General features: G+C 35.1%; 1 protein-coding gene and 1 long non-coding RNA gene across 8 annotated transcripts in view; one reads left to right on the plus strand and one right to left on the minus strand.

Moving 5' to 3' along the window:
* The window catches only part of LOC110442966 (frizzled-5-like), a 144,302-nt gene that overhangs the window by 48,744 nt on the left and 76,442 nt on the right, over positions 1-19,116 (minus strand). The window contains exon 1 of one of the 7 annotated variants that reach the window (XM_021486867.1): positions 10,184-10,328. The exons of 4 other annotated variants lie outside the window; for them this stretch is intronic. The gene's annotated coding sequence lies outside the window, so the exon portion shown is untranslated. Of the gene's footprint in view, positions 1-6,369; positions 6,548-9,759; positions 9,964-10,183; positions 10,329-19,116 lie in introns of those variants that run through there. 2 more of the 7 variants (XM_021486866.1, XM_021486869.1) reach the window with 2 other exon arrangements.
* The window catches only part of LOC110442968, a 101,922-nt gene that overhangs the window by 671 nt on the left and 82,135 nt on the right, over positions 1-19,116 (plus strand). The window contains exon 2 of the long non-coding RNA XR_002462059.1: positions 1,523-1,621. This is a non-coding gene — a long non-coding RNA (uncharacterized LOC110442968). The remainder of the gene's footprint in view (positions 1-1,522; positions 1,622-19,116) is intronic.

Genomic DNA, 19,116 nt, shown 5'->3' on the forward strand with positions numbered 1-19,116 from the left:
AATTGAAAATAACAGCTTCAACAATGGAACTTTACACTCCTTTATAAGCATTAAAATGTTTTTTAATCTTGCAGTTTTAAATATTGTTGTCCCTATGCAGGGGCGTTACTAGGATATTTGAAAGAGGGGGCCCCCGTAGAATCAAATTTTTTGGACCTTTTTTTTTGCTAAAAAACATAAGATAATTGTGAAATGCACTAATGTAGCGGTTCCTGACTTGGAGCATGTATATTTTATAGTTAAAGTGTCAGGGTGTCAGTATAAAAAGAAATCGCAGTATGTGTTTAATTAATGAATATGATAAATTGCCATATTCAATACAATATTAGCAGATTACGATATTTATTTTTTATTTTTTGAAAAGGGGGGGCGTACGCCCATTACGCCCTCACCTGGACCCGACCCTGCTATGGTCAAATATAACATACTGGATATCTCATGTGGCTATGGGGCTACATATCATACCATATTCATTTTACCTATGCTGCTGTCATTCATTGAGATTAATATCTTGAAAGGGAAGTAACTCCAGGTCTAGGCCATAACAAATCTGTATTGTTGCTTCATAATCTATAAAGAAGAAAACTCAACGTTTAAAAATATCTCTGAAGTGAAACTGTTTTTCACAATTATAACTAGTGCAATGGGTCCCTTTGCCTTGTAAATTGCACTAGTTTTTTTTAGCTCATTCACCCCTGGAATTTCATAATGAACTATTCCAACCATTAAATTGAAAGAGTTCAAATGTGTCTTTAGGGGTAAATGAGTTAATATCAATGGATTTGTTAATGTAAGATTCCTTAAATGAATACGGGGCAGTTTTTAGAAACAAGAAGACTAGACACTATTCATGACCACAAAATCATGAATTTTGTGATGACATTTGAATTTGAACAAGTTTACTGCTCTGACATCATTTAAGATAAGAGTCCCACTACTTTTCTACCTTTACAGACCATGAAAAGTTATTGTTAAATTTATATTATTTCGTCTCTATTTTAACAAAGGTATAAATATGTTGCAATAATTATGTTTGAATAACATTTCTGCAACATATCAGTAACTAATTGATATGATGCAGTTGTTTTTTTGGGAGTTAAAACAAAATTAAAATTTAGAAAATATTCCTTGTAATGTTGTAGAAAAGTGATCGCATAAAGAATACCATGATCAGTAGAGATGTAGACACACTCTCCACTTTAATCAAGATGTCTTAGGTGATTAAATATGTTTGGAGATGTTTTGGTGAGAGAAGAAATTATGATAGATATCTTTCTTTCACATGTATGACTTTTGCTGTAGCAAATGGGTCTGCAAAATGCTGAACAAATTGGAACTCTGGTCATATACAGAACACAGAGCTGGAACTCTCTACTGAAACAGTACAGATTTATAAGTAGGTGCCATTCAGCTATGTTTATTTAGATATAGGACCCTTTACCAGAACTAGAAGTCTCAATATGCCATGTTTATTAGGAAGCAAACCTCATAAATAACCTAAATTGATGTAAATATTTTGTAGAACTGGCAAAGGTGTACAATGGCGGACTTCACTCAAGTGCCCTCTGGTGGTGGCTGAAGTGGCAACAGTAGTATTAGAGGAGAGTTTGTAGTGTTAATGGTAAGTAGTTCATTCAATTTACCAAAGAATCCACAGCTTTCACACAAAATGTGTCCAAATAATCATTTTTGAAATTTTCTTCATCCAGGTAACTTTCAAAGAATTGTGGAGCATGTAGGTGCTTTAAGAAAAGTCGTGAGTTCATTTGGATATGAAAATGAATAATTTTCAGGTTTTCATGCATAAATTAAATAAAATTTATATTTTAATTTTTGGTTGTTAAACTAACTAGGCTTCTCAAGTGGGACATGGCAGTTTAATGTAGGTAGAAAAAGACAGATGGTACGTTCTTCGTTGGTGCCATAGGCTTGCCCAATGATACTACAGAATATTATTATCGGAACTAAATATTTAATTTGTGTACAAATAATAAATGCCAACATTATCTCCGTAGTTAACCTAGGGTTGTTATGTATACCGTCATACTTTATGAGGGTATTCAATATATACTTGACTGTTTGACGTGGAAAAAACAAACATTTAAAATTTAATGTTGTCACGAAACGTAACGAATACTTCCTGTGAACTTGGTGGAAACAGAGACTACAAGTAAACTTGTTTGTAATGGGACTAAAGATAAATTTGTGAATTTTTTGTTGTTTTCTGAATACGTGTACAACTCATCATTCCTGAGCAATTGCAACAGCTAAGCTCATATGGAGGACTGAGGTGCCAACACCGCCAAAAGGAGACCGCAGGGAAGTGAGAAAACAAACAATATAGATCCCACGTGTTATAATCAGGGCAGGAGATAATGTGTTTTTTCAGCGTGTCTAAGCAGAAGACACAACACAAAACTTCCAACTCCGCTGGGGGTGTGTGGGGAACTCCGCTGGGGGTATGTGGGGGCACACTTTATAACATGCAGTGTTATACACCAGAGAACTAATGTTAAAGGAGGCATGGTAGTCTAGTGGTAGGACGTCGGGCTTGTGACCGAAGGGTTGCTGGTTCGAATCGCGGCACTGTTTTGTATCTTTGAGCAAGATACTTTACTCCGCTTGTTCCAGTCTACTCAGCTGTAAATAAGTATGTGGTTGGGTAGTGCTAGAATTGTTGAATGCTAGCTGTGAGCGCTGAAATGGCAGCACTGGCTGTATGCTCCCCAGGGAGTTGAGAAAGATGTTAGCTGGATGCAAAGGCCCTATAACCACGGATAATAGTTTTTTAACCACTTTGAGACGACCTACAAACTAGGTTGTAATTAAGCGGTATATAAGAACCTCCAATTATTATTATTATTAATTATTAATAGCAGACTGGTTAACTTGTAGCTGACGCCTGATGAACTTGCTTGTAATGGGGAAAACACTTGTGAAAATGTTTTATAAAAATAACATTTTTTTATCAATATACATGTAATTAAATAAAAACAATTCAAATATCAATAAAAAAATGTATGTAAACCTGGTAGTGGGTTAAACTTCTCTAACAAGTATCTGTCATATGTTGATAGTGAGTAAATTAAACCGAACAAAACGGGACGCTAAGTTTATGTTTCAACACACAATTGAAGCCATTAAATGTCCTCTACGTATTCCATCTTTTCGTATTACAGAGTTATCTTCTCTTGTGAGCAGGTATTGATTGTTACGTCCTTAGTTTGTGAGAAAATTACGTTGTTTTCTAAAATATTGATGACGTTACTCTCTCAAACAAATGACATAACAATCAATACCTGCTCACAAGAGCAGATAACTCTGCAATACGAAAAGACAGAATTTTGACATCATGTGGTACATCTAAACAGAACAATGCTCTTCTGTTTGACCTTTACTTCCGCTTTGACTCGACAATGATTTTTTTTAACAATTTATTAATTCAAGCGAAAGATTTGTGATTATCAAGATAACGTATAATATAGCCTGGTTTTTTAAATGTTGTTTGGTTGTCCTTGAAAAACAAGAATCCACACAAAGCTTGTAAATACTTGCATCTGTACTACTCAAATCAAGCCCCTTTAGCTTTCACGCATGTAAAGCCACATATCTAATTAATATTTTGCAAGCATATATGTGTTTACAGATGGGTATTTTCAGTCTATTTACTGGTAGGCCATCACATGGAACCTTTCAATGTTTTATTTTTAACTTTCTTATTTTCAGTGAGTAATAAAACGTGTATTCAATAGTTACCTCAATCTGTTGTTGAGCTACTAAACCTGGGTACATAAAGACACAGATATAAATATGTAGTCGGGACACCAACATTATTATCTATTTGAATATTTTTTTGCAATATTTATCCAATTATTTAGATCATATTTCATAACAATGTATAATGGATATGAGATTCAGTAATTTAGAAAATTCTTTATGGACAGTAATGATATGGACAGATTGAAAAAGGCCAAGGCAAACAACAATAATGTTTCCTGTAACCCTTTCTTTCCTGATCAAAACCTTTTTGGTAATTTCTTAAAAGATATTTGCTGATTTTGAATTATTTTTAATTAGTTGCAATATTGAACAAAACAAGTTGATTTGCATGTAACTTCCTCTGGGTAAAAATGCCAGGAAGGTTGCTTTTCAACTCGCAAATTAGCAATCAAGCCTAATACCTATTTAGATTGGCCAGGAAATTTCCACGTTTTTTAAACCTGTACTTTTAGTACATGTATTATAATATCAAACTTAACTATAAATAATGCTCCCACACCACTGACATTTATACTGAATTAATAACTGCTAAAGTTACCACGTTATTATTGAACAGAACAGATTTCCAATTTGAATGACAGTATTGGGTAATAAATTGAGTTGAATACTTCAGTATGTCTTTATTAAATTTCAGTCCCTTTTTGAAAACAGGTTTCTGTCATAAATTCATTTAATTGAACCCCACAGAGAAAAACAAATTCTCTGGAATCAAATTTCTTACAATTTGAATTTATCATCAATGTCATAACCTTAATATTATAATCAAACGATCTCAAGTTACCTTAAGTAATGCCTAAATTGAACGAGAGACGTGCACAAAGAAATTGAGGTTTTCTTGGGTAGAAATTTTATATTTTCTTTTCAAATTTTTCCTCACATAAATCAGCTAAATAAATTTGATCGATTAATTTACAAGAGTTATTGCCCTTGTTTTGCTTAGTGGCTATCAATTTTGATCTTCAGTTTTTATTGTGAAATTTAGAAAATTTGAGGACAGTAATTTTTACTTTAATATACGACACCATAAAATATGGATTCCTTCTATTTTTTAGCACTATTTTCATAATTTGCCTGTAACTATGAATAACATATAAAATGTTGAATTTACTATTTATAAGACAGTCTTATTGGTTATAACACAATTCAAATTTTAACTGGATGCTTTATTATATAAACTTAATTTTCTTATAAAACAAACTTTTCCAACTTATATGAATCACTGTTGTTGGCTGGAATGGAATTGCACAGGGTATCTTGATAACTCGATTTATTACGATTTCTAATGAATGCAGGCTTATTCCGTGTTTGCGTATTGCAGAGTTATCTTCTCTTGTTAGCAGGTATTTATTGTTACATCATTGGTTTGTGAGAGTAACGTCATCAATTTTTGAGAAAACGACGTAATTTTCTCACACATACCAATGACGTAACAATCTATACCTGCTCACAAGAGAAGATAACTCTGCAATAGTTTGCAAAGACGGAATAGCCTCTATGTCAACATTAGATACATTTAAGAATTAAAAAATACATTACTTCTGGTTCAAATTTTAAGGATTAATTGTTCATTAGTATGACAATCATATTTCCAGTGTTCATCTAACAAGATTTCAAATTGCTTAACAGTAGAAGCATCAACATTAATAATGAGCCTAGGTTAACTAGTCAACTTGTCAACTGCTTGAAAACCAAAACACTTTTTTCTTCCATCTAGACGGCAATGCTTTTTAAAAATTCAGAAATTAAGTTGTAAGCTGAACAAGGGCTATGCAAGTTTTATGCGGGGATACAGGATAAAATGACTCCAGAAGAATTGGCTTAGACTTAACCTGAGCATTCACACTCACATATTTTGAAAGTGTTGACCGAGTCCTGCAATTGCACCATGACGTTATACAGTGAATTAATACACCAAATTATATTATTTTTATATTAATTGACTTGACAGAGGTCATTATGTTTTCAATGTCTCTGCTAGGAGTCGAACAGTGAACCTCTGGTTTACAAATCGTACATAAGCTAAAGAGAAATTCTTGGTAACCAGGTCGGTAGGTAGCGGGTAGTATTTTACCAAGGTGACATACTCCTCTCCAGGGAAGAATCTGTCTACAACACTAAAGTGTTGCTGGATTGGTAGAGGAACAGGATTTACAGTATAAGTTTTATATATTCAAACCAGTCTTAATCTGATTCCCGAGTTTCCTGACACATGGTTTAATCTAACAAAGTAATATCAACCCATTTCTTATACCTGGTAAAAATTACAAATGAGGCTATTGTGTGTGAGAGCTTTGGTCATTTAAGGATGAGTCATGTTATAGTGGTGGCAGAAAACTGGAGTACCTGGAGAGAAACCACTGACCTGCTGCCAGTACATGGCGACTCCCCTCCAGCAGCCCACTTGAACTCATTCACCCCGAATGACACATTTTAACTCGTCCAATTCAAAGGTTGGAAAAGTTTATTATGAAATTTCAGGGGTGAATGAGTTAACCACTCGGCCACAGCAGCCCCAGGCTAGTGTGTAATCTGACATACATTTTCCCTATAATGTGAGTTAGACAGCTGTCTTATTGGTTTATAACTTACCTCAGTAAACTTGTCATCAAGTGATGTTCAGAGTAATATCCAAAACAATCTCAACAACATTGTATGGTTATACATCAGGGATTTAGGAAGGAGAAACAAAACAACCTTGACATTTATAATAGATATTTAATATTATAAACACTATTGCTGATGTGTTTAACTGTTATCAGGCATGTCGACATGACCTCCTATATATACAGTACACATCCTAGTGACAGCACTGAGGAAGGTGTAGGGGTGGGGTATAGATGAAATATTCTGTAGTGTTGATGTTTGTCATATAGTGGTGAATAGATGTTGTGGTGGGTTGATGTTTGTGATGTTGTGGTGTGTTGATGTTTATGATGTTGTGGTGGGTTGATGTTTGTGTTGTTGTGAGTTGATGTTTGTGATGTTGTGGTGGGTGGATGTTTGTGATGTTGTGGTGGGTTGATGTTTGTAAAGTTGTGGTGGGTTGATGTTTGTGATGTTGTGGTGTGTTGATGTTTATGATGTTGTGGTGGGTTGATGTTTGTGTTGTTGTGAGTTGATGTTTGTGATGTTGTGGTGGGTGGATGTTTGTGATGTTGTGGTGGGTTGATGTTTGTAATGTTGTGGTGGGTTGATGTTTGTGATGTTGTGGTGTGTTGATGTTTATGATGTTGTGGTGGGTTGATGTTTGTGATGTTGTGGTGGGTTGGTATTTGTGATGTTGTGGTGGGTTGATGTTTGTGATGCTGTTGTGGGTTGATGTTTGTGATGTTGTGGTGGGGTGATGTTTGTGATGTTGAGGTGGGTTGATGTTTGTGGTGTTGTGGTGGGTTGATGTTTGTTATGTTGTGGTGGGGTGATGTTTGTGATGTTGTGGGTTGATGTTTGTGGTGTTGTGGTGGGTTGATGTTTGTGGTGTTGTTGTGGGTTGATGTTTGTGATGTTGTTGTGGGTTGGTGTTTGTGATGTTGAGGTGGGGTGATGTTTGTGGTGTTGTTGTGGGTTGATGTTTGTGATGTTGTTGTGGGTTGATGTTTGTGTTGTTGTGGTGGGGTGATGTTTGTGATGTTGTGGGGTGATGTTTGTGATGTTGTGGGTTGATGTTTGTGATGTTGTTGTGGGTTGGTGTTTGTGATGTTGAGGTGGGGTGATGTTTGTGGTGTTGTTGTGGGTTGATGTTTGTGATGTTGTTGTGGGTTGATTTTTGTGATGTTGTGGTGGGTTGATGTTTATGATGTTGTGGGTTGATGTTTGTGATGTTGTGGGTTGATGTTTGTGATGTTGTGTGTTGATGTTTGTGATGTTGTGGTGGGTTGATGTTTGTGATGTTGAGGTGGGTTGATGTTTGTGGTGTTGTTGTGGGTTGATGTTTGTGATGTTGTTGTGGGTAAATGTTTGTGATGTTGTGGGTTGATGTTTGTGATGTTGTGGGTTGAGGTTTGTGATGTTGTGGGTTGATGTTTGTGGTGTTGTGGGTTGGTGTTTGTGATGTTGTTGTGGGTAAATGTTTGTGGTGTTGTGGGGTGATGTTTGTGATGTTGTTGTGGGGAAATGTTTGTGATGTTGTGGGGTGATGTTTGTGGTGTTGTGGTGGGTTGATGTTTGTGGTGTTGTGGGGTGATGTTTGTGATGTTGTTGTGGGTACATGTTTGTGATGTTGTGGGTTGATATTTGTGATGTTGGGTTGATGTTTGTGATGTTGTGGGTTGATGTTTGTGATGTTGTTGTGGGTTGATGTTTGTGATGTTAAGGTGGGTTGATGTTTGTGGTGTTGTTGTGGGTTGATGTTTGTGATGTTGTTGTGGGTAAATGTTTGTGATGTTGTGGGTTGATATTTGTGATGTTGTGTTGATGTTTGTGATGTTGTGGTGGGTTGATGTTTGTGATGTTGGGTTGATGTTTGAGATGTTGTGGTGGGATGATACTTGTGATGTTCTGGTCAGTTGATGTTTGGATAGATTGATCGTCATGTTGGGTTAGTGTTTGTCATGTGTAGGTGGCTTGATGTTTGTCGTGTTGGGTATATATTTGAAATGTTTGAGGGGTTGGGGTGGGGGAGGTGTTAATGTTAGGGTTGGTTGATGTTTGATGGACTAGGTGGGTTGATATATTTGTGGTGTTTTGTAGCGTTATATTGTTGTTGGTTAATTTTTGTGATGTTTAGGTAACTTCATATATTTTTGGTGTTGCGGTGGGTTGATGTTTGTCATGTTGAGATAGGTTGAGATATGTCCATGTTGGAAATGGCTCATGGTGATGCTTTTTAGGGTACATAACTCTGTACAACACAGCAATATAATAGGTCATTCGTTATCACTTGTGATACTATAGGATTACATGGGACATACATATCTGTAGCCGACCTAGAGTTGATGATAGGATGTTGAGTGTGGTATGTATTTGACGCTTACTTAATGGGGTGGGTGATAAGGATGTGAGATAATTGATAAATAGTTAATAGGTGATGTCATAAAGTCCTGGTATTATCTTGCCCTATATATCAAGGTAAGTTTTGATAAACAGTGAAAAATTCACACCTCATATCAAATTATCACCTCAATTATATATTCCTACATGTATCAAGGAAGGCAAAATTTCAACTTTGTACCACACAATGGGACCTCTTTAGTCTGGACACTTTGGTTTGTGTGTACAGGGGGACCTTTTTAGTCTGGACACTTTGGTTTGTGTGTACAGGGGGACTTTTTAGTCTGGACACTTTGGTTTGTGTGTACAGTGGGACCTTTTTAGTCTGGACACTTTTGTTTGTGTGTACAGGGGGGCCTTTTTAGTCTGGACACTTTGGTTTGTGTGTACAGTGGACCTTTTTAGTCTGGACTCTTTGGTTTTAATGTACAGCAGAATTATTAATGTATACAATTAGGGTTTAGGGTATATTGAAAGCTTGTTATTCTGGACACTGAGATTTGTATTTACAGTAGAACCTTGTTAGTCTGGACACTTTGGATTGTGTGTACAGTAGAACCTTGTTAAGCTGGACACTTTGGTTTTTGTGTATAGCAGAACCTTGTTAGTATTGACACTTTGGATTTTGTGTACAATGGAACCTTGTTACTATAGTCGGGACATTTTTTATCTGACATTTTGTGTACAGCGGAACATATTACGTTGTTGTTTAGATATAAGACTGTTAAGCTATTTACAAGCAAACCCTGTATGCATGTAAAACTATTTACATGTATGAAATTAAGACTGTTTACCTGTATTAGGTAAGACAACACGTTACAAGACCATCCTTGTTTTTTCCCTATGAGCGCAGAAACAGGTCAATGTCAACACACAAACCAACAGTTAAATAATATATTGTTTCAATTAAGTACGTCACATAGGTATTTTAGCTAGTGTTACTCGTACTCCACTGATGAAAATGTTACCCGTACGTAATAAAAACAAACTCACCTGTCTTAAGCCTGACATCCAGGACAGGCGCACACCTTTACACAAACATTGATCCACGTGTCATAAAGCCACCCACATGTAATCTTAAATATTTTTAAAACTCTGATTTAAATTTAACTACGGTATATAAAGTTATAGAAGTCTTGGTATAGTGTACGAGTTCCATGCCGGACTGCTTGTATTGATCCCCGGGTGGACTGTCGCGAGTATCTATCTCAACAGGTAGTTATTAATAAAATATCCGCACTCAGGTATTTAATCACGGGGGACAAAGGATATTGAAAACATAAATACAACAGTGAGTATGACGGTGAGAGATAATATGTGAGGGATTTAGTACGTATAAAGTCCTATCACCACGACCGCTACAGAATTACAATATCGTCACTTACACGATGATAACACACGGAGAACACTTACCTACCTTGTAATTATGTTGTCACACGACAAAATACTACCGAAATCAACGACAGTGTAGACATTTAGTAATTACTTCCCAAATCGCAATGCTTGTCAGTGTTGACCCTGGACGTGAATACAACCATCAAGCGACGACTCCCAAACGTGGTAACATGAGGCAGGCTAAAAACTGCCAAGCGCAGGCACAATGGTCAAATGTTTATCGTAATAAATCAAAAGCAAGGAAGGTATCAATAGATGTTTTATGGTTTGATGGGCGGGTGTAACGAGGCAAAAAGCTTGCACACAAAGCCGACAATACAGGCAGGTTCATAACATTTTGACAGGTAAAACAATCGCGGTACCTGTGACATGTGAAGATTGTGAATGGAATCAGAGATTGTACAGTATGTAAAAGTCAGATAGGCAGTTACCTGATCACAAAACACACCCAGTATGACAAACACTGTGTTTAATTTGTCATGTTTGTATTATAATGCGGGTCTGATTAGATCTCAAACTTTCCTGCTTTTTTCACAATACACTCGATGCCAAACAAGTGTAAATAATCGTAATTTGCGTGAGTTCATCTGATTCCTGTATACGGTTGGCTTTATCCCGCGTCTTGGTGGAATGTATGTTAATCCTTGTGGAATAAAAAGCAATAAATATCAAAACCATCTTGTTAGGAGTTAATTCGATGGTTTTAGGTGAATTCTCACTTAGATTGGAGAAACAATCGCTGTTTATATTTAAAACGAGTGGCTGAGATTTACGACCGATAGCTTTGTCGGGAATTTCATTTTCACACGTTTGTGCAATGCTTTGATTATATTGTCCAATTATCAGAGAAGATAGAGATCTAGGTAAACCAATTGGTTTTACTGGGTTAAGTTTTACTGGGATTTCTTATTTACTTTGATTGTAGTTTTTTGCCAAATCATTACGAAGCTGGGGATCAGGAGACTCGTGACCAGGGTTGTTGTGGTCTCGCCACACGCAGCAGGAGTACATGTCCTGATCATGTGGTCCACTGTTCCACGGCCTGACTCACACGTTACAACAAACATGTACCTAAACTTCTTTTTTGTTTACTAATTGATTTGGTAGACGATTTAAGATCATTTAAATAATCAGAGATATCTACAGGTGTGCCTAATGAGGTGACAACAGGTACAAAATGGGGATTTAATGACTAAATGGAGGATCAGGACATTTCTTTAATTGTTTTTAAGTAAAGATTATATATATCTTGATAAGCCCATGTTTATGGTAAAACCTGACATGGTTATGGTAAAACCTGACATGATTATGGTAAAACCTGACAAGATTATGGGTAAAACCTGGCGTTAATGACACTTGATATTAAATCATCCTATAATATTCATTGAAACCTGACTTAACTGACACCTGACTTAACTGCTGCCCGAATTTTTAGGACATCTGAACATACAGTGTAACCTGACTTTACTGACACCTGACTTTACCGAAAGTCTCAATATAAAGTAAGGTAGCATATAACCTCAAGTCTCAATATAAAGTAAGGTACCATATAACCTCAAGTTTCAATATAAAGTAAGGTACCCTATAACCTTAAGTCTCAATATAAAGTAAGGTACCATATAACCTTAAGTCTCAATATAAAGTAAGGTACCATATAACCTTAAGTCTCAATATAAAAGTAAGGTACCCTATAACCTTAAGACTCAATATAAAGTAAGGTACCATATAACCTCAAGTCTCAATATAAAGTAAGGTACCATATAACCTTAAGTCTCAATATAAAGTAAGGTACCATATAACCTTAAGTCTCAATATAAATGCAGGTCTGTTAATTCTTTTTGCAGGCACTGTGTCTCATTGGATCTAGAGATTTTATCGCCAAAGCTGCTTCTTGTTTTTGGCTACTTTCTGTAGCATGAGGATTTGGATAGAACACCAATATGCAATACAGATGCTATGATTTTTTTTGTTTTTAAATTTATGGATAACATTTTTTTTAAATTAAGGCACGCTGACATACATTCCTGTGTCGGGCCAGATTTCTTCAAAATTTCAATCATAGAATTATTTGTAAACATTTCAAAACAAATGTCAAGGAGCAATGATTATCATTTAGATTTGACAACATAGAAAATGGTTAGTTGTATAAAAACCAAATTTAATTCTCTTGGTTGATTAAAAAATCAAAATAGGGTTATCCCCCCTTGTCAAATTCAAAAACGAGTTTCATTCAATGTTGAGGAAATAAACACCATTAGTCATGGCATGTACACTAAGTTTATTATCCCATCAAGATTTAGTGTGACACTGATTTTAACATTTGCTCTGTTGCGGCCTCCTCGGTGTCATTATTTACACTGCGGTTATTCAGGCTGCGTGCACTGTACAGCTTTATCTTATCTTCCTATCTCATCACACTTAGCAGTGACATGTTTTCTTTCTGTTTTTTTGTGGGCCGGATTTCAAATATCTTTAGTGTCAGCCATGAAGGCTAGCTAGCATTAGGCAATCAGGTAAATTGTTTAAAACTTGACATATATGGTTGTTTGATTTAAAAATTTGTTTATGGAGCTAGAAAATATATGTCAGTGTCATTTGTTACCAAAGCGAGGCTGGTGTAGATAATAATGTGCTAGAAACAATCCTTATTAAATGCCACAAATCAGTTTTTTTTTTTTTCTTTGACTGTAAATCATGGGAATGTAAGATGATAAAACTTTGCACATTTCAAACCGAATGAAGGAAGTATCATTCACATTCAGCCAAGTCATGATTTATAGGGGTATAAAAAGTTAGATTTGTATACCAGTGGAGACTTGATAGTTTAAACAGTTCATTGAAATTAAAAAATAAAATTAATTTGTTGTTGTTGAATTTGTCAACTTGATAATGACAAGTCGCAAATAATTTATGCTAAGGCTTTCATTTCAGCCCTAGGGTATAAATAGAGTGAATGTGAAAACAGTTAAAAGGTTACAGTTTCTTCTTAAAGAACTTTGCAAGTAATTTATGCAAAGAAGTTCATCTCTTAGTAATGAATATAGTAAATTCTACTTGTAAAAATGTAAAAAAATATGTCTTCACCTTTTAATTGCTGCTTCCATTATGAACAGGTATTTAGATGCAATAACATATTTAACATTGGAGTTTTGCCAAATCTTGTTTTTATATTTACATTATTTTTTTTGTGCTAATATCTATACTTACATAATTTTACAGCTTTTTATTTTCAAAAAAGATTTATGAGTCATTTTTATTTCAGAACATAGTGATATAATTAATTGGTCCAAGACTGCAGACAATAAATGATTTCTCGTTCTGTGTATGCCTTCATCAAAACACCATGTCCATCTTTGTGGTAATAAATGCTTATCAAACCTATAGAAACAAACCCTATTATCTGCTCCGACTCTTTGTCGCTACTACAAAGTATTAAAAACCGGAACTTTAATAGCAATCTTGTACAAAATATAGCCCTTCGTATTAACAGAATGTTAGTTTTCTGTCAACTTGTCTTGATTTGGATTCCCGGTCATGTCGGAATAAATGGAAATGGAAAAGTAGATAGAACTGTTAAGGCAGCACTTAACCTCAATACGAAAGATATTAAACTGCCTTACTCTGATTTAAACCTTAAATAGCGAATTTTATTAAACGATTAGGCAAAATTAATGGTCTTAAGTTTTCAGTTCAACCTAGGTATAATGTACTAAAATGTAGCTATGTGTGATGAAGGTATGGCCCAGAGAGGAAGTTGTCCTCTCGCGACTGCGTATGGGCCATACCTACATCACACATAGCTACATTTTACACAAGGAAGACCAACCTTATTGTCATGCATGTGATCAACCATTTACTAGGGCTGTCACAATATATAGGAAAACAGGTATATCACAATACACAGGTATATCGTATCGTACCACAAAATAGAGATGAAATAATGCTGTATCTCAATATTTTTTAAAAGCATATTTTTATGTATCTGCTTGGTGTTTTAACTTTGCAAATACTACAAATTCAAACAGATATGCCAATAAGCATAAAATATGCATTTAATAGTGGTGGGAATTAGTTCAAATTTTGTAATCGATGGTTGGTTTGACAAAAATCTTGAATCTATGTAATCCATATTGTATATGATTAAGTTTGCTTACATACTGACAACAACTTATCATAAAATTGAGCACAGCCTTCCTTTGACAATATATTGGGATACGTATCACAATATGTATTTATTCTGTATAGCAATATATTGTGATACACTCTTGGCGTATTGTGACACCCCTACCATTTAAAGTCAAACACTTTATGATTGAATGCGCTGATTTCAAACAAAAACGTGACAGATTTTACAATGTACTATCTATGAAACGTTTATTTGATAAAGTTTCTGTGCAATCAATCTATGATTATTTACATTCAATTAATCTGTTTAATAAGATATGATATATTTCATTAACAATTTGTTTGCTATATTGATATATTTTGACATCTTTTACCCATTTTAACCTTTTGTTTCTGGTTTTCATGTTTTCATTTTTTGTGAATGTCTATTTTTTACATTGTTGTTTGGCCCTAAATGACTCAAATTTTCAAGGGGCTGTTAACCCTTTCACCCCTATGTAACTTGAGTAGACTCTACCATGCATTGATATGGATGAGTCCATTATGGTCTACAGTGGTGAAAGGGTTGAACAATAGGATAACAAACCCCTAGCTGAGAACTGGTGTAGGGTGGTTGGATGGCACAGTGGGTTACACACACACACCCCTTTCTCAAACACTATTCCCCCAATCGATTTGCATGTGAACCAGGTTTTCTCTGGGTACTCCAGTTTCATCCCATTTCAGGCCCCCTGTGTGCTACGATCTGGGCCACCAACAGTGATCACTAGAAGGTACAACAAAGATGAAACAAATCTTTACCTAGAGTACACCGTAAAAAGAAACTAAAACTTGTCTGCTAGCTAAGCTGAGTTTTATAGTCTTCAAGTGTTTTAATGTGTCCGACCTTTAGGCATTTGTTACTTATAAGAGGTTAAATTATCCAGCCTGAACTCACTAGGTAGGAATTAAGTTGTAAGTGTAAAACACACATCTCTACTTCCGAGGTGTCTGACCTTTTAAACATCAAATTAAGAGTATTTTGATAATGACTGAAAAAGGCGTTAAGGGTCCTTTGACCTGTTCAGGGAAAACACTTGAAAGTACAATGACTGATATACGGATAGAATGTTAGCATACCGTGTTACTTACAATTAAAGTTGTGTACGGGATATGATCTGAACATTTAATATCATCAGAAATACTTACGTCTCATGTTGCAAATATTGTCAATATTCTATAAAAGTGTGTTGAATACCGTTCTGTCTTGACAACCCAGAACTTGAGGAGTATTTTAGTATGTCATGGAAGCCTCGTACCCAATTGTATCAATAAAGAGCCTTATGCCAAGTAGAAAGACCCTACCTCCTCAGTTTCAACAAATTTTGTTTTAACATTTATTTGTCCACTGTTACAACAATATAACGGTATGAAAGGATGTCACTTTTTTCAACTTTTTACTGGAGTTATAACCCTTCTTCAAGTTGAATACTAGTTCAGTAGAATGTGGTTTTCAAGTTTGATACTAGTTCAGTAGAATGTGGTTTTCAAGTTTAATACTAGTTCATTAGAATGTGGTTTTCAAGTTGGATACTAGTTCAGTAGAATGTGATTTTCAAGTTGAATACTAGTTCAGTAGAATCATGAATGAGGTTTTCAAGTTTAATACTAGTTCAGTAGAATGTAGTTTTCAAGTTTAATACTAGTTCAGTAGAATGTGGGTTTCAAGTTGGATACTAGGTCAGTAGAATGTGATTTTCAAGTTGAATACTAGTTCAGTAGAATGAGGTTTTCAAGTTGGATCCTATTTCAGTAGAATGTGGTTTTCAAGTTGGATACTATTTCAGTAGAATGTGGTTTTAAAGTTGGATACTAGTTCAGTAGAATGTGGTTTTCAAGTTGAATACTAGTTCAGTAGAATGTGGTTTTCAAGTTGGATACTATTTCAGTAGAATGTGGTTTTCAAGTTGGATACTAGTTCAGTAGAATGTGATTTTCAAGTTGAATACTAGTTCAGTAGAATGTGCTAGTCTAGTAGTAGTTTTCTAGATCATTTATAGAGTTTTCAGTTTTTCTATCCCACCTTTCAGTTCAACTGATAAACTTTTTGAAATTTTAAACAACATAGAAACAGTATATGAAAATAAAATGATTAATGTGAAATATCTTCACCTTTTTGATGTCAAATAAACAAAGAAACGTCCGTGGGGGCAGAGTGGCGGGGCCCAATAGGAGAAATAGAGGTAAAACCTTTAAAATCCTTCTTCTACCTAATTTAGTCTGGGGCATCCTTGCGCCAAGGGGACTTAATTTTGTGTAAATGGTGGGTCTGTTCCCCCAGGGGGCTGAGGGGCGCCAATAGGGGGAATATAGCAAATTCTTTAAAATCCTTCTTCTTCTGTAGGAATGAAAGGATTTTTTCCATATTTGGTCTGAAGCATCCTTGGGTGAAGGGGAACCAATTTTGTATAAACCGTGGGTTTGGCCCCCCAGGTGCCTGAGGGGCGCGGCCCAATAGGGGAAACATAGCAAATTATTCTTTAAAATCCTTCTTTTTCTGTAGGAATGAAAGGATTTGGTCCATATTTGGTGTGGAGCATCCTTTGGTAAAGGGGAACCAATTTTGTATAAACGGGCGGTCTGGCCCTCCTGGGGGCTGAGAGGCGGGGCCCAGTAGGGGAAATAGAAGTAAAACCTTAATAATACTCTGCCATAGGGATTAAGGGATTTTATCCTAATTTAGTCTGGAGCATCCTTAGGCAAAAGGGACTCAATTTTGTAAATACCTTATTCTGTAAGAATGACAGGATTTTAGTACAGCCTGGTTATTTTCACAATTTCAATATTATATTATCTTGTTCATTCAAAGACAATTTAGTATGACACTGGTCCATTTGTACCTAAACTACCACCAAAAAAGAAATAAAATGTATTTTCGATAACTATGTATGGGATTTATCTACGACAAGTTGTTTCCACTATTAAGTACCTTCCCATTTCAAGGACATGTATGGCCATTGTTCCTTTTGAGGTATTGGTTACAAGCCTCATACTTAAAAGGTCAAATCAGGACAGTTCCGAGGTCATAGAGGGTCAGTAAGGTACATATCAATGAACCTGAAACACATATCAATATCACTGACAAGATTTAACTCGAGGTGACACGCCAGATCTGTGAATAATGTCTTTTGAAAACAAATGTTTCACCTTAGTATAATACCGTGGAAATAATTCAATATAAACAGTTCTTTAAGTGTTTTTTTTTAAGTTTTTATTTGTTTAAAATATGCTGCTTTGCTGACCACTTTTGAATCCATTTGAAAATATATAAAAAAAATACTATAAATAAACATATCAACACTTAACTTTACACACAATTTTTTTTTGGTATCAAATGTGTCGAAATATTTCAAGAACAATCTTTTGTAAAGCTGTAATTTAGTGAGCATTAGTTTAAAGTTATAATGTATAATCATCATCAAGATCAGTTTGTAATTGGAAGTAGTAAATTGATTGATGATTTGTTGCATAATCAGTTTATAATTTAGTGGGACTTAATACCCTAATACAGTGAGAACACTACTGTTACATCAGTATACAGAGTTGTAAACTAATCATAAGGTTTCGTTCTTTTATAATGAGTGTATTTCAAGCAACTTTTATGCGGTTTTGACAATCAGACAATAAAAATCATAAGTATAAATGACTTTCAATACACACTTTACATTGTATACATCTGACACTTTGATTTTAATAATGAACTTATTATTTTGAATACAGAATTTGTAATTGATAATCAGAATTGGAAAGGGCAAACTTACAGATTTTTTATTATCCCTTCATCCATATCAATGCATGGTAGAGTCTACTTAAGTTACATAGGGGTGAAAGGGTTATAATTGATCATCATCCCATCACTAATTGCTTGACTGTGGGATGTATCTCTTGTCGATAGAGATCAAATGTATTAACACTGTTACTGTACTGAATAAATATGTTTATTAAAAATATATCTATGTATAATTACTAATTCAGTCACCCGAGTCACTCGGGTGATCTATTGCGATTGCCTTTCATGTGTCATTCCGTGATAAAACGTGTCTTTATCCAATAGGCAGCAATCACCATTGAGAGAATTTCATCATCGGTGCCATTTTTATGAAAATTATGAAAAATATCATTTATATGTGTCTATTTTGTCAGCAACAGTTGTAAATATTTAATATGTCCGTAACATAATCTGTGATTTTTAAAAATTATTTCCTTTCTCTGTTTGTTTATTCATGCGGGTACTCGGTTGGACAGAAAAATCAATTAGGAACAGAAAATCAATTACAGATATTGTATTATTCTACTGGTATGTGATTGGACTGAATACATTTTCAGGTGAGTATGTTAATATTAATTTTGTTGAAGGGATGTTGTCAAAGATTTTACGATAATGATGAAATAAACGGTCACATGTGCACTTTGAATCAATACAATTTCTACCGCTAAAAAACATTTATTGTTCCGAATCAACGTGAATTTTTGCTTAAAAACTGTTCTTGTTATATTTGTATTGTGATAGTTCAATGAACTATTCAATCAACACATTTGACAAAATTACAAGCGGTTTTGTATTCTTGAGTTATCAGAATGTGTCCTGATGGTAACAATAGAAACTGTTCTGTACTGGTTGACCGCTGAAAGGTTCATGTATGACGCTGTAGACCAAGTGATAATGCCTCTGCTGCAGCAGTACATGTATGACACTGTAGACCTAGTGATAATACCTCTGCTGCAGCAGTACATGTATGACACTGTAGACCTATAGTGATAATACCTCTGCTGCAGCAGTACATGTATGAC

The sequence above is a fragment of the Mizuhopecten yessoensis genome, unplaced genomic scaffold (assembly GCF_002113885.1).
Source record: "Mizuhopecten yessoensis strain PY_sf001 unplaced genomic scaffold, ASM211388v2 scaffold716315, whole genome shotgun sequence".
NCBI lineage: Eukaryota > Metazoa > Mollusca > Bivalvia > Pectinida > Pectinidae > Mizuhopecten > Mizuhopecten yessoensis.